Genomic DNA, 14,557 nt, shown 5'->3' on the forward strand with positions numbered 1-14,557 from the left:
ACAGCACAAATTCACAGCCAAATAGCTCTATGGCCTAGTCCGGTAGCATCTAAGCTGATGGCCTTCTTTTATTTCATCCTGTCTCTGTTCCTTTCAGTTCAAACTGACAGTGATTCTGCTGGTATAATCCCCATAATCTATTTATTAAGTGACAGTCCACCCACATTCTTGGTGCTCTCTTCCAGGCACAGTTCCTCAACTTTTGCAGTATAAACAAATTGAATATTTTCCAAATTTTTGCTTAATAATTCCTTCTTCAATTCATTTCTTTCTTCCTGCATTTTACTAAAAGCAATTAGGACGAACCCAAGCATTCCTTCAATACTTTGCTTAGAAATATCAAAAGTTAAACATCTAATTTCATTGCTTACAAATACTACCTCCCACAAGACACCAGAACATGAGCATAATTTAGCCAAGTTCTTTGTCACTTTATAACAGATCACCTTTCCTCTAGTTTCCAATAACATGTTCCTCATTTCTGTCTGAGATCTCACTTGAATCACCTTTAATGCGCATATTTCTGACACACACCTCAAAACTCTTTATCACCCAGTTCCAAAGTCACTTCTACATGTTTAGGTACCTGTTACAGCACCACTCCACTTCTTGGTGCCAAAATCTGCCTTTGTCTGCTCAGGCTGCTATCACAAAATACCACAGGCTGGATGGCTTAAACAACATGATTTTATATCTCTCAGTCGTGGAGGCTTTGAAGTCCAACATCAAGATGCTGGCTGATTCAGCTCCCCAGTGAGGGCTCTCTTTCTGGTTTGTGGAGGCAACCTTGTCGTTGTGTCTTCACACGGCAGTGAGAGAGGGGAAGAAAGCTCTCTGGTGTCTCTTCTTATAAGGGCATGAATCCCATCACAAGGGCCCCACACTCATGACCTTAGCTAAACCTAATTACTTCCCAAAGGCGTTATCTTCAAATACCATCACATTGGGGTTGGGGCTTCCACATAAGAAGTTTAGGGCACGCTATTCAGTTCACAGCAATGTCCATCTGGTCATTTTTATTTGTTTTAAAACTTAATTTCACTTCATTAGAAACACATATTTCCTTCAATTTTACACAACAGGGAAGTATAAAATTTTTAGAAAGTCAATAGTGTTCCTTAATCCCTACAACCCCACACCTCCGTGGTAACTAAAGTTAACATACTGGGTTGTTTTTATTCTGTGATTTTTTCTATGTTTTTACAAACACATAAAATAATGTATACACTTATGCAGAATGTTTAATTTTTTTATGAAATCCTATTTTACATATTTTTCGATAACATGCCTACTTTTTGTACACGTAGTTCGATCTCATTCATTCTAATAGATGAATAATAATCCTTAGTGTGGATGTAGCAAAATTGCTCAATATTTCTCCATTTAATAGAATTTCAAATTTTTTTCAATGTATTGCTGCCAAAATCCTTATACACAATAAAAATATTTGTATACATAGTTTACATTACAAGAATATATTGACATATTGATATGCACTACTCTTGTATTTTCATGTACTTAATCTTTTCCCCAGTGATCAAGATACAGCTCTCTCCTGAAGGATATGATTAGGGGATGATAGAATTGTTCAAACAAGAATGCAAGGGAGAGAGCTAATATTCAATTTCTGATATGCAATATAAAATTTTTGAATCTTCATCAAGGAAACAAACTTGAAAGATGTTTAATTCCATTGTATCCCCTCTTTATAGAGACATAGAAAAAGATTAGATTATAGAGTTTTATTACATCCCCAGAATATAAAGAAAGGGACTATGAAATGCAGACATGCAAAATTCAAAGCTCTCCTTTTATGCTTCTTCTTTACTGTAGAGAAAAGAGGGGAGAGAGAGGAAGAATGAGGCCAGATTTCAGAGTTCCCTCTCATCCTGAGGCTGAACTCCCAGGCATGTGGGAAGGCAGGGAGATTTATTCTGTAACATACAGATAGGTATGGGACCATCCAAAACATTGGATCTAATGGCACACTTGACTGGATTTAGTAGAGGGAGCCTGCAAGCTTTGGAAAAAATCCAAGTGTGGCCATTTCACATATGATCCAAGAGATGGCAGAATGGGTGAAATGGAAGCAGTGTTCCTAATTCTCAATGGCCACACAGATCAAGAGACCTGAGAGTGACTAGGTGTATCAATAAAGAAACTCAGAGGTGTGGGAGCTCTGTGAACTCTCAGAAGCCTAGAGTTAGTTTGAGGAAGCCGCTTAAGATGGGAGTCAATGCCTGGACCATCCAAACACCCTTCAGTGAGTGAATGGATAAACAAGCTGTGGTTCACCTTTTAGTCCCTAAAATTCTAACTCTCTTTTCTGAATCACCTGTCCTATAGCTTCACCAAGTTGTTCACTCAATCTATGCTTACCCACTCTGCAGTTGCTGAAACTCACTCTCTCTGCTTCTGTATTTTATTAAAGCCACATTAATAGCAACATTCAATGAATTAGCAAGAATCACTTTCATCCCTCATTCCTGCCAGCACAATATTTTACGTGGTCATGATTGAACTGCTCTGACTGTCACTTCTTCCTACATAATACAACTGATACAGCTGACACTGACATTTTGCCTGCTTTCCCAGCTGTCTGGCAGTGATAACAGAGCAGCCTCAGATCTGAACAGAGAACCACACATCCACTCACTGGTGCTTGCTTCAGGAAAGGAAAAATCACTTTATATCCCAAAGCCCAATAAAATCAAGGTTCTCTTTCTTAATAGAAAAGCTTATTATTTATTGCTACCAACTAGCAAGCATTGCATTCTCAAAGGATATTACTTGATGAGACAATTGACTTTTAGCAGCCATACTTATTACACCAACAAAATTAAGGTACATTTTTGAAAGCATTAATTGCCAGTTACCAAGGCTTAGCCTGTTAAGATAAAATGCCTCTTAAAAATTTATTACCAGATAATCGCAGTGTAACCTGTTCTCAGTACTGTATTCTCAAAGGTGTTCAAGTTTAAAATGGTGATATATTTAATTAGAAACAAATTTTTGATGTTCCCAGAGGTTCGGTCAAAGATACATTATTTGTTTTTCTCAGTTGAAAACTTTGTATTTTCTAATTTCCCACTTTCTTTTTAAATTAGCAGTTATTATTTAAGAAAACATTTGTTTCTTTAAAATAAAATATCAGCATGTTTTAAGGCGTAGCTTATTGAATCAGCATTAAAACATTTAATACATGGAATACTGGAGTGTATTTGTAGGCGCCAATAAATAGCCAGAAATAGACTAAGATATTGGTGTACTGCCACTTGCCAAGATTAGGGGAAAATTTAACCCACAACTCAATAAACGTGGGGGTTTTTTGTTAACCCCTACTTTCTAAATAAGTAATTTCCTTAAAATCAAATTCATATTTAAGAGTGAACAAAGTTTAATTTCTTACAGTTTTCAAAATGCCAGTATTTGTAAAAAGGCAGTATTACAGCCACATAATACATTACATAGAAACATAATAGATGCTGTTTTTAATTTGGCACAGACATCCTCTTCCCAATATTGCTCACTATTTGTTCCTGGTTGCTACTAGAGAAACAATGGGAATCTTTGCTTAAAAATCTTAAAAAGAATTTCTTGTAAAAAAAGGAATCATAGCATCTTAACCACCTTCTCTTTCGGAGTTCGGTATTGTGGAATTTCTTTGAGAGCTTAAGATAGTCCAAAATGGAATCATTATGCAGGAAAGGACTGCGATGGCTCCTCCCTCCACTCCCAAGGAAGCGAAGCATCAGGACGCAGGCACCTGTTATAGACACAGTATGTGAGTGAGGCTGCAGACTCTTCTCCAAGCCCCTAGCGCTGTTGGCATGCTCAGCGTTCCCTAAGGGCTGGACTATGAAAAACAGAGCTGCGATATCTGGGATGTCATGGCTACAGTGCTGTGGATCAACCTTAGCTGAGTCTGAACCTTTATTAGTCATTTTTTTATTGAAGTATAATTGACATACAATATCCTATTATTTTTATGTGTATATTGATATTTATATACATTATGAAATGATCATCATGATGTCTAGTTACCATCGGTCACCATACACAGTTATGACAATATTATTGACTATATTCCCTATGCTGTACATTATAACCCCATGACATTTATTTTACAACTGGAAGTCTGCACCTCTTAATCTCCTTCGCTTATTTTGCCTGCCCTCCTAACACTCCCCCCCTCTAGTAACCACCAATTTGTTTCCTGTATCCATGAGTCTGTTTCTGTTTTGTTTTGTTTGTCCATTTGTTTTGTTTTTTGGATCCTGGATATAAGTGAAATAATACAATATTTGTCTTTCTCTGCCTGAATTATTTCACTTAGTATAATACCCTCTTGGTCCATCTATGTTGTAGCAAATGGAAATTTCATTCTTTTTTGATGGTTGAGTAATACTCCATTGTATACAGATTTATACCACATCTTCTTTATCCACTCATCTCTCAATGGACACTTAGGTTGCTTCCATATCTTAGCTCTTGTCAATAATGCTGGAATGAACACAGAAGTGCATGTATCTCTTTGAATAAGTGTTTTTGTTTTTTTCAGATAAATACCCAGAAGTGGAATTGCTGGATTATATGTTAGGTCTATTTCCTTTTCTCTACATCCTCGCCAACACTTGCTAGGTTTTTGTCTTTTGATAATAGCCATTCTGATAGGTGTGAGGTGGTATCTCATTGTGGTTTTGATTTGTATTTCCCTGATGATTAGTGATGTTGAGAATCTTTTCATGTGCCTGTTGGCCATCTGTAGGTCTTCTTTGGAAAAATATCCATGCAAGTCATCTGTCCATTTTTTAACAGGATAAATTAAATTGTTTTTTTAATATTAAGTTGCATAAATTCTCTGTATATTTTGCTTATTAACCCTTTATCAGATGTATGATTCGCAAATATCTTTTCCCATTCAATAGGTTGCCTTTTTGTTTGGTTCATAGTTTCCTTCATTGTGCAAAGGTTTTTAGTGTGATGTAATCCCATTTGTTTATTTTTACTTTCGTTGCCCTTGCCTGAGGAGACTGGTCCAAAAAAATCTTGCTAAGACCAATGCCAAAGAACTGACTGCTCATGTTTTCTTCTAGGAGTTTAATGGTTTCAGGTCTTTCATTCAAGTCTTTAATGCATTTTGAATTTAGTTTTGTATATGATCTAAGATAGTGGTTCAGTTTCATTCTTTTGCATGTAGTTGTCCAGTTTTCCAAGCACCATTTATTGAAGAGACTGTCTTTTCCCACTGTATATTCTTGCTTCCTTGGGTCATAGATAATTGATCATATATGCATGGGTTTATTTCTGGGCTCTCTATTCTATAACACTGATCTATGTGTCTGTTTTTGTGCCAGTACCATACTGTTTTGATGACTATAGCTTTGTAATATAGTTTGAAATTAGGGAGTGTGATACCCCAGCTTTGTTCTTTCTCAAGATTGCTCTGGCTATGCTTAGGATTCTTTGTTCTAGTTCTGTGAAAAATGCCATTAGTATTTTGATGGGGATTGCACTGAATCTATAGATTGATTTGAGTAGTACGGACATTTTAACAATATTAATTCTTCCAATCCATGAGTACAACATATCTTTCGATTTATTTGTGTTGTCTTCAATTTATTTCATTAATATCTTATAGTTTTCAGATACAGGTCTTTCATCTCCTTGGTTAAATTTATTTCTAGGTATTTTATTCTTTTTGATGCAATTGTAAATAGGATTATTTTCTTAATTTCTTTTTCCGATAGCTCATTATTAGTGTATAGAAACAAAACCAATTTCTGTACATTAATTTTGTATTCCACAACTATTAAATAATTTCATTTATTAGTTCATTTATTAGTTTTTTGGTGGAATCTTCAAAGTTTTTTATATATAATATCATGTCATCTGCAATAGTGACAATTTTACTTTTTCCTTTCCAATTTGGTTGCCTTTTATTTCTTTTTCTTGCCTAATTGTTCTGGCTAAGACTTCCAATACTATGTTGAATAAAAGTGGAGAGAGTGGGTATCCTTGTCTTGTTCCTGACCTTAGAGGAAGAGATTTTAGATTTTCATCATTGAGTACAATGTTGGCTGTGGGTTTGTCATATATAGCCTTTACTATGTTGAGGTAAGTTTCCTCATACCTGCATTGTTGATAATTTTTATCATAAATGGATATTGAATTTTTTCAAATGCTTTTTCTGTATCTATTGAGATGATCATATGATTTTTATCCTTCACGTTTTTAATGCAGTGTTCACATTGATTGAATTGTGAGTCTGAACCTTTTATAGTTGTTTTAAAACTCAATTTTACTTTATTAAAAACTCGTGTTTCCATTCAATTTCACATAATACAGAGGTATACAATTTTCAGGAAGTCAATGGTGTTCCTCAACACCTTCAATCCCACACCTCTCAGGTAACTAAAATTAACAGGTTGAGTGAGAAGAGACCGCTTCTCTTTCTTTCCCTTCCTATCCCTCTCACCCCACCAAAAACCACTGATACCAAGAGAGACTTCATCTCAGCAGGTATCACACACTGACTCCAACTGTGTGATGCTGCTTCTTTGCAACAGCAGTTTTTTGTTGTTGTTGTTGTTTTTTTTTTAAAGATTTTATTTTTTCCTTTTTCTCCCCAAAGCCCCCCAGTACATAGTTGTATATTCTTCGTTGTGGGTCCTTCTAGTTGTAGCATGTGGGACGCTGCCTCAGCGTGGTTTGATGAGCATCGCCATGTCCGTGCCCAGGATTCGAACCAACGAAACACTGGGCCGCCTGCAGCAGAACGCACGGACTTAACCACTCGGCCACGGGGCAAGCCCTGCAACAGCAGTTTTACCTGGCAGCAACACAGTTCCGCAGTTCTCCTCTTCAAGTCTTGCGTGAAAGACAAAACTTAAGTTGCATCAATGTTATCTCATTAGTGTATCTTTGACAGTGATGTTGGGGGTGGGCGGAAGGGGTCTCTGCTTATTTTCTACCTGCTAGCAGCAAGACTCATGCTAAAGACTTGACCAGGGATCCTTTTAGAAGCAAATATTCATAAGGTAGCAGGCCTCAGCGCCTATTCCAAGGGATAGGAAGGAGCATTCAGGAGTGAAATATTGGGGTCAGAAAACTGTGGAGAGTTATTACTCCAGGTTGGCTAGCCATGATAGGAAGAGAACATTCTCCCAGAGTGAAGTTACAAGGGTGGAGTCCTTGATAATAATATTAAAATAACCAGGATCTTCTTTTTACCCTAAGTTGGTTCATGGGACATAAGTTAATGATAGTGTCTCTGAACTCTAATTCCATTCCATAAAAAGGTACCAGGAAACTTTATTGACAGACAACTCACTGACAATTAAAAAATGAGACTAATTTTTTAAAAAGTATGCAAGTAAAGTAAAGTGAAAAAGAATATGGATGTGGAATCAGAAAGACCAAGTTTGAATCCCAGTTTTACTGACTATGAGACTTGGGCAAATCACTTAAATGCTCTATAGTTCAGGTTCTTGGTCAATAAAACATAAATGTGAGCGGGTATCTTGAGAAGTTTTTATGATGTTAAAATGAAATATTCAGCTCTTGAAAAATATATTAGTCCCCTTACCTCTTTTTCCAATCATATTGTGCCTTAAAATAATCAGCACACCATTTTTTTTTGCATTGCATAGTGACATGAATCTAGTGTCAATAAGGAAAAGCAAAACAATACTGATGTCATATTTATAATAACACTTAATAGTAGATGTTTCATAATTATATAACACATTTCAACAGCAAAATTGGAGCCAGAAATACCTGGATGCACCTGCCATATTTATCAATGAAAACCTTAATTTCTACCATGGTGGAGATTCAATTACAATCTGAAGCAACAGTTCATAGATTGAACTTCTTCATGCTAAAAGCACCTGGAGCATTGAGTCAAAGAGTTGTAAATCTCATAACATGTCACTAAAATCAAAATCCATGTGAAATCAGGAGCCCATTGGGATAACCACTGCCAGTACTACCAATAGAAGCCAAACTAATTTTCAGGGAGGAAACTAAAATTTGCCCACAGAGTCAGGAATTTTAGACTTCAGCTCAGAATTGGGCTGGCTCAGAGGAAAATTTGCCATATGTTAATGACCCGCACAAAAAATCTGTGCCTTCTTCACTTAGCAAGGGAGAAGGAGCTTAATTAAGCTTAACTCTTGATCCTGTGAATTCTAACAAGTGGTGGGAAACATGGAGAGGTACCAGGACCATCACTCAGCGAGAACCCAACCTGAATCAGGCTCTCCAGTCACACTCCTACATGCACACACATGTTCTCATGCCAACCTGAGATAGGAAATATGTCTGCTATCTGACCTGTTGGCTTTATATGTAGTTGTAAGAGAAAGGATGGTGAGAAAAGAACAAGAAACAGTCTGTCAAATAACTGCTGTATTTTGCTTCTTAAAAGTATTCTTAATAAATAAAAGGAAAAAGGAACCAGAAGTCTGCACTTGCTGCCTTATGTAGTTGGGGTTTTTTCAGTCTGTTTTGGTCCATTGGTTGGTTTTAATTCAATGTCTGAGGTGAAACTGGCATAGCCGACAAACACTAAAGTCAAGAACACAGGGGACTGAAATTGAGACAGTTGTAGGTTGGTGCAGGAGAGGCTCTTAAACTATAAATACATAGATGGATAGATAGAGAGAGAGAGAGAGAGATGATTGATAGATAGAGAGATAGAGAGATATAGATACAGTTCTCCACAAATGTGCTACTTTCTCCACTGCAGAACTTTGATCACACCCCTCATCTCATGTTCAGCTACAGGATCCTGACACATTTGGCACCTAAATTTATATTTACACAGCTTTCAAAAGGTATTTCTTTATTACACTTATTTTATTTATTTATTTTTTTAAAGACTGGTACCTGAGCTAACATCTGTTACCAATCTTTTTTTTATTTCTTCTTATTCTTCTCCCCAAAGTCCCCCAGTACACAGTTGTATATTCTAGTTGGAGGTCCTTCTGGCTCTGCTATGTGGGACACCTTCCCAGCATGGCTTGATGAGCAGTGCCATGTCCACGCCCAGGATCCAAACAGGCGAAACCCTGGGCCGCCGAGGTAGAATGCATGAACTTAACCACTTGGCCACAGGGCCAGCCCCCTATTACATTTATTTTTTAAAGTGAGATATTTAAAACATTAATTGTAAAAAGGTATTGACATAAAATTAAAAGTGGTAATGTCCCTCTGTAATAAAGATACTCGCCTTTTCCATGAATCTTCTATAATTCTCCTTTTTCATCCCTGGCTTATCATTTAGCAATGCAAGCCTTAATAACTGTAACCTGTTTAACGAAATTTTCCACTAAACAATATGTTGTAAAAATCATCTACTTACAGAATATTTAGACATGATTATTCTGTGAAAACTGTTGTGTTATTCTATTCCAGTCTTTAGTTTGCTCACTTTCATACAGCCAGCAACTGGTAAAGTGACCAGGACAGAGTTTTCTTCAATGAAGGAATGAATGGATGGATGGATGAAGGTCCCACAACAGTAACAAAATTATATTTTCTAGGTTTGGACTTGCACTCACGGGATTGTGGGAACTCTCCTCCCAATAGGTTTCCGAAGCCCCCAGGGGCCTCTCACACAGGCGTCCATGTTGCTCTGCCTTCCTTCCTGTTATAATGGAAGAATTGTTGAAGCTCATACCTAAGACCAACCTCCATCCTTAAGCACTGATCCCATCCCCTCTGACCTTGCTCTCCTGTATCAACAAGTTTTCCCTCTTGACTGGATTATTCCTATCAGTGTAACAACATATTGTAATTTCTCTTATCTAAATCAACGTTTAATCAATCAATCAGTCAATCAATCAATCTACTTCCTTTACTGCTACTGCTTCTATCTGTTTGCATAGCAAAATTCTTTGTGTGATCTTTTAACTGGTTGAGGACTACCTGGGCCCATCCCTATTGTCTTCCCCTGCCTTTCCCACCCCTGCTGATGCTACTGCATGGTCTTCTTAACTCTAGGATAGGGAATCTCACCTGTCACTCCTAATGCGTAAAAGGTTCTATCCTTCCTTCTCTCTTCATGCTCAGTGTGTAGCGCTCTGGCAGCTACACAATCTTGAAGCACTTCTGCACCTGAGGTTGGCTCTTTGAGTCCCAAGGTTCCTGGCCAACTGATCTGTTGTAGGTGGGCTGGTCCCCTGCTCTTAACTCAGGGCTCTTTGTCCACTGCCTATCCTTCCTTCTTTTCAATGAGCTCCTCCCGTCCCCACCTTGAAATGAAGAACATCCCCTTTACACTGCACTTTGATCAAAGAGAACTATTATATGCTCTAAATATCAAAAAGAGATTTTGGTGAGGTAAATCTTGTTTTCTTTACATTTTCCTTTTTTCGTGGCTCTGGTAAAAGTTTTCTTTTTTAAGAGAATTGGCAGATCTGAAGTACAATCTGTTTAGTATACACTTTTGTATATAAAATGATTGCTTCCCTATTGCATTGGCTCATCCTTCTTACATCAAGCTAGTGTATTTTGTTTTCCCTAAAGATAAATATCTTCACAAAAGTATCTTTGATGTTCATGGACATAGACCTCATGGCCTCCTCTGCATGTGCTTAAACATATCTAATCTTCAGGCTACTCATGATATGAGCTTTAAGACTATATCCTCATACTCTTAGATGACTTAGCATTGTCAAAGATACTAACACAGCTTATTGAACAAAAAAAGTACAATCACCATTGGTACAAAGTACCTGAAGTTATCTCCATGGCATAACAGTGAAAAGATCTAAAGGAAAAAAATAGAAGAAGAAGGAGCAAAGAGTGCCGGCGAAAGGAACAGAAGACACTGAAATGTTTCTCATCTTCCCTCACTCCAGGATTCGGCACCGTGAAACCCTCTCTGGTCTCTCAGAGCAGGGGATTCAAAAGGACAGTGTTTCTCAATATTTTAAACTCTGGCTTCCTCTTGCTCTATTAAATAAGATCTCTTACAGATTCTGCATATTATATTGAATTCAAAATTAACCAAATATTATAAATAAATATTAATCTAAAAGGAATATAAATATCAAAAGTTATTTTCTTTTCAAGCTAATATGCTGCCCATCATCATGGCCTGAGTCTCCTTGGCAGAGCATGGCCCTGTTCTAAGTTGCTGCACATTCTATTTATGCATAACAATCAGAAAGAGATATTCACAGGGTGAGAGTGGGGAAACTATAGGAGTGGAAGTTTCAGTAGATGAAGCAAGGTAGAGAGAGAGGAGCCAAACAAAATTATTGACCGTAACACCACACAGGTGCAGAGGAATGGATGCTAAAGAACTTTCATGCAGAATTTTTTTCCAGGCTTACTGAGAGGGCAATGTGATGCTACGTGGTGATGGTGATGTGGTTGTGGTACCATCCTGGCAACACTGTGATGACAGCACAAGCCTTGGACAATGCTCTCCCTGTTTCTCACGGAATTCCTCAGGTACACTAGGTGTACGAAGCCTGCTGTCTCATAACTCACAAACCACTACCAATACGTCAGGGCTTTACCCCAGACAGGCCCTCTTCATCTGCTCACCTTGCCTCATCTCACCTTTCCTGGGTCAAAATCTGTCCTCTGAGAAAGTTGTTTGTTTTTAGAAATAGAGTCTAAAAAGTGAGACATTTTAGATAATGTGTAGAAGTAGAAGCAGAGTAGCTATCATTCAAAATAAACACTAAGTGATCAATTGGACAAGACATACACACAGGGACAAATGAATTCAGAAGGCATTACATTGATGGAGATATTAGACCAATAAATTCTGTAGAGTGAATCATCATATCACATAAAGTGAATATATTCCTTGATGTAGCAGGATAAGAAATTGTAATATTGCACTGACATTAGATTGAATCTTGGCTATGCAATTATTGTATCCTCAGACATAGTATTTTACCTTTCTGCACCAGCATTTTTCATCTTAAACTCAATTAATACCTATCTTGTATAGCTGTTGGATGTTTAAATGAGGTTATATATTTGAAAGTATCAGACAGGACTCAAACTATGATTACTGTTGTTACTGCTGTTGTTAATTTTCACTTTTCCAGATTTACGTCCCGTTTCCATACAGTAGAACCTGAAAAACACTGAAGGGAATTTCAAAAGTAACCATATTCTGACAGTTAAACAACTCTGTGAATAAACTAAAAATCACTGAATTGTTCACTTTAAATAGGTGAATTGTATAATTTGTGCATTTTATCTCAATAAAGCTGTTTAACACACATATATATATATATATATATGCATACTCTTCTATATTTATAAATTACTCACTCAAATGCAGACACTGAGAGATCCAGAAGCAGTTTCAGTGCCCCCTTAGTATGTGAATGAGGAGCAGAATTTCAGGAACCAGAAAATGAATCTGGGTCATGAGGACAAGCTGCAGGGTTGAAGGGAATTCATCCTCCATGTAAACTGAAGCAGTTGCTATCCAGGGTAAGTCACAAAAACTATCTGTTCTCCCAGGCAGTTGTGCAGGCCCTCTGCTCTGCAAAGGGGGGATAATGATGCTACCGCTGAGAATTCATTTGCGCTATTGATGTGAGAGGCTCCGTGTAGATGAAAAGCATCATTATGTTATTACATGTGGCCCACGGGCCTCATCACCGATTTGTACAGTGTCAAAAGCAGTTCTCCCCCATCCTACTGCTGAAGGAAAACTGAAAAAGCAATATGTTGTTGTTGTTATTATTACTGTTAATCCATTTGGAGCTTGTCACATTGCATCCTCAGGTCTAGTTACACATTTGACTAAGCATGTGATTGATGTTATGATACTGCATTGTCCTTGTATTTTGAGATTATCTCATAAGAGAAAAAACTAAATAGGCAGTCAGTATTTTGGTCTTGTTTTATATCAGGACTTTTTGAGGGAATGCAAGCCATGCTATTTTTTTATTTATTATTTTACAATCATAGGCTGTCACCCTCACTTGCTAATAATACCTGCCAATTGTGCATCACAGAATGTATGTCAGGTATTGTAATTATGACTTACTCCTCCACGTTCATGTCCCACTCTTCTCTAATTCACGTATCCCAAGCCTGTCCCTCTTCCTTTAACCCAGCCTGGCCCATTCCCCCAACCTGAAGCTGACAAGAACGCATATCCTACCACCTCTCATTTTGTAATCAATCTTGTCCCAGGTTCAAGCTTCCCTTACGCTCCTGACTTTTATTTCCAGTTGTTGTTTTTGGTGATGGTGAAGTTTTTCCTTTCTCCTGTTCTTTAGACTTGTCAGCTGATCGTGGTTTTCCCAGTTTGATCTACAGTGTTCTCTAAAATATCTTTCCTCTGACATTTTCCACTCCTGGCTGCTGCAAGTAATGTTACTCATATAAATTCAGGTATTAAAACATAATAAACCCTAGGACTATTTCCCATGGCCAGCAGCCTTCACCAAATGCAATGAGAGGAAGAAGGCAGAATCCAAACAAACCTTTTTCATTTGCCAAAAGGCCTTTTCCTGCTAATTCTGCATATGCAAGTCCAACACACTAATCTGAGCCAGATTTATTTGACTACTGCCAGCAGGATCCTAACACAACACTGGCCATCCAAGCGACTGCCCTGCATAAAACCTACTCCACAGCCTTCAGGTTCAAACCCGAATTCAAACCCTTTAACATGACATACAGGTCGTTTTACCTTTCCAGCAGCACTCTGCGTTCCTTGGCCTCCAACCCCTATACTCGATTTGAATACTACATATTCTTTCATAACTCTGTGCCTTTGCATGGGACTCTGATGTAGACAAAGACTGAACACTACTGAGCATTAATTAAAGGCTCTTGTTTGGGACACCGTGTTTAGTACTGGGCATAAGAAGAACACTAGGACCAAAATTCTATTACCAAGAAGCTCACAGTCCAGGGGAGGAAGATAAGTGCATCCAAAAATAATTAAATTGTAAAAAGGAGTTGATGCCTGACCATAATCTTGGGAGATGAGTAGAAATTTGTTAGGCATATAAGAAAGTAAGTTGTATTTGTGGCAAAGAAAATAGCACATGAAAATCCAAATTCAGTTGGCACCTTCCTTACCTTATTTGTCTTGAGTTCTCTGAAGAATTCAACTTGACTTCATTCTTGAAACTGTGTCTACTTTTAATTATAGGTATAAAGAGAAGTAATGGCTTAGGAGGCAGAGTAGAGTGAGCAATGTTGAGCCATAATGAAGGGCACCTCTAAAAAGATGTTCCAAAGAAAAAAGACAGATTAGGAAACGGCCAAAAGGATTGAAAGGAAAGAAGATACTTTCTCTCTTCATCTAGCCAGCAGTGTACAAATGAAATATATAGTTCAAGTCACAATTTCTTCAATTGAGGTATACTATACTGAGAATCTCCTTTTGGTTAGAATAACTATATTTAGCCCACTTGTAACTTCTCTAACCAGGGATAATGATCTTTATATTTTGAGTAATCAAATCAAAATTTTAGAGGGACATTTTTCTAGAACCTTTTTATTTTAAGAAAACATAAATAAAGTGCTATTGTATTTGATCAGGATTACTCAACTC

The 14,557-nt window shown here is 37.4% G+C and overlaps 1 long non-coding RNA gene across 2 annotated transcripts in view; it reads right to left on the reverse strand.

The window, feature by feature from the left end:
• Positions 1-14,557, reverse strand: part of LOC138923519 (uncharacterized) — a 179,003-nt gene that overhangs the window by 119,214 nt on the left and 45,232 nt on the right. The window contains exons 3-4 of one of the 2 annotated variants that reach the window (XR_011437211.1): positions 14,080-14,222; positions 1,226-3,766 (exon numbers count right to left, since the gene is read on the reverse strand). The exons of the other annotated variant lie outside the window; for it this stretch is intronic. This is a non-coding gene — a long non-coding RNA (uncharacterized lncRNA). Of the gene's footprint in view, positions 1-1,225; positions 3,767-14,079; positions 14,223-14,557 lie in introns of those variants that run through there. 2 annotated transcript variants of the gene reach the window in all.

Source organism: Equus caballus, chromosome 1 (genome assembly GCF_041296265.1).
Source record: "Equus caballus isolate H_3958 breed thoroughbred chromosome 1, TB-T2T, whole genome shotgun sequence".
NCBI classification, from domain to species: Eukaryota; Metazoa; Chordata; class Mammalia; order Perissodactyla; family Equidae; genus Equus; species Equus caballus.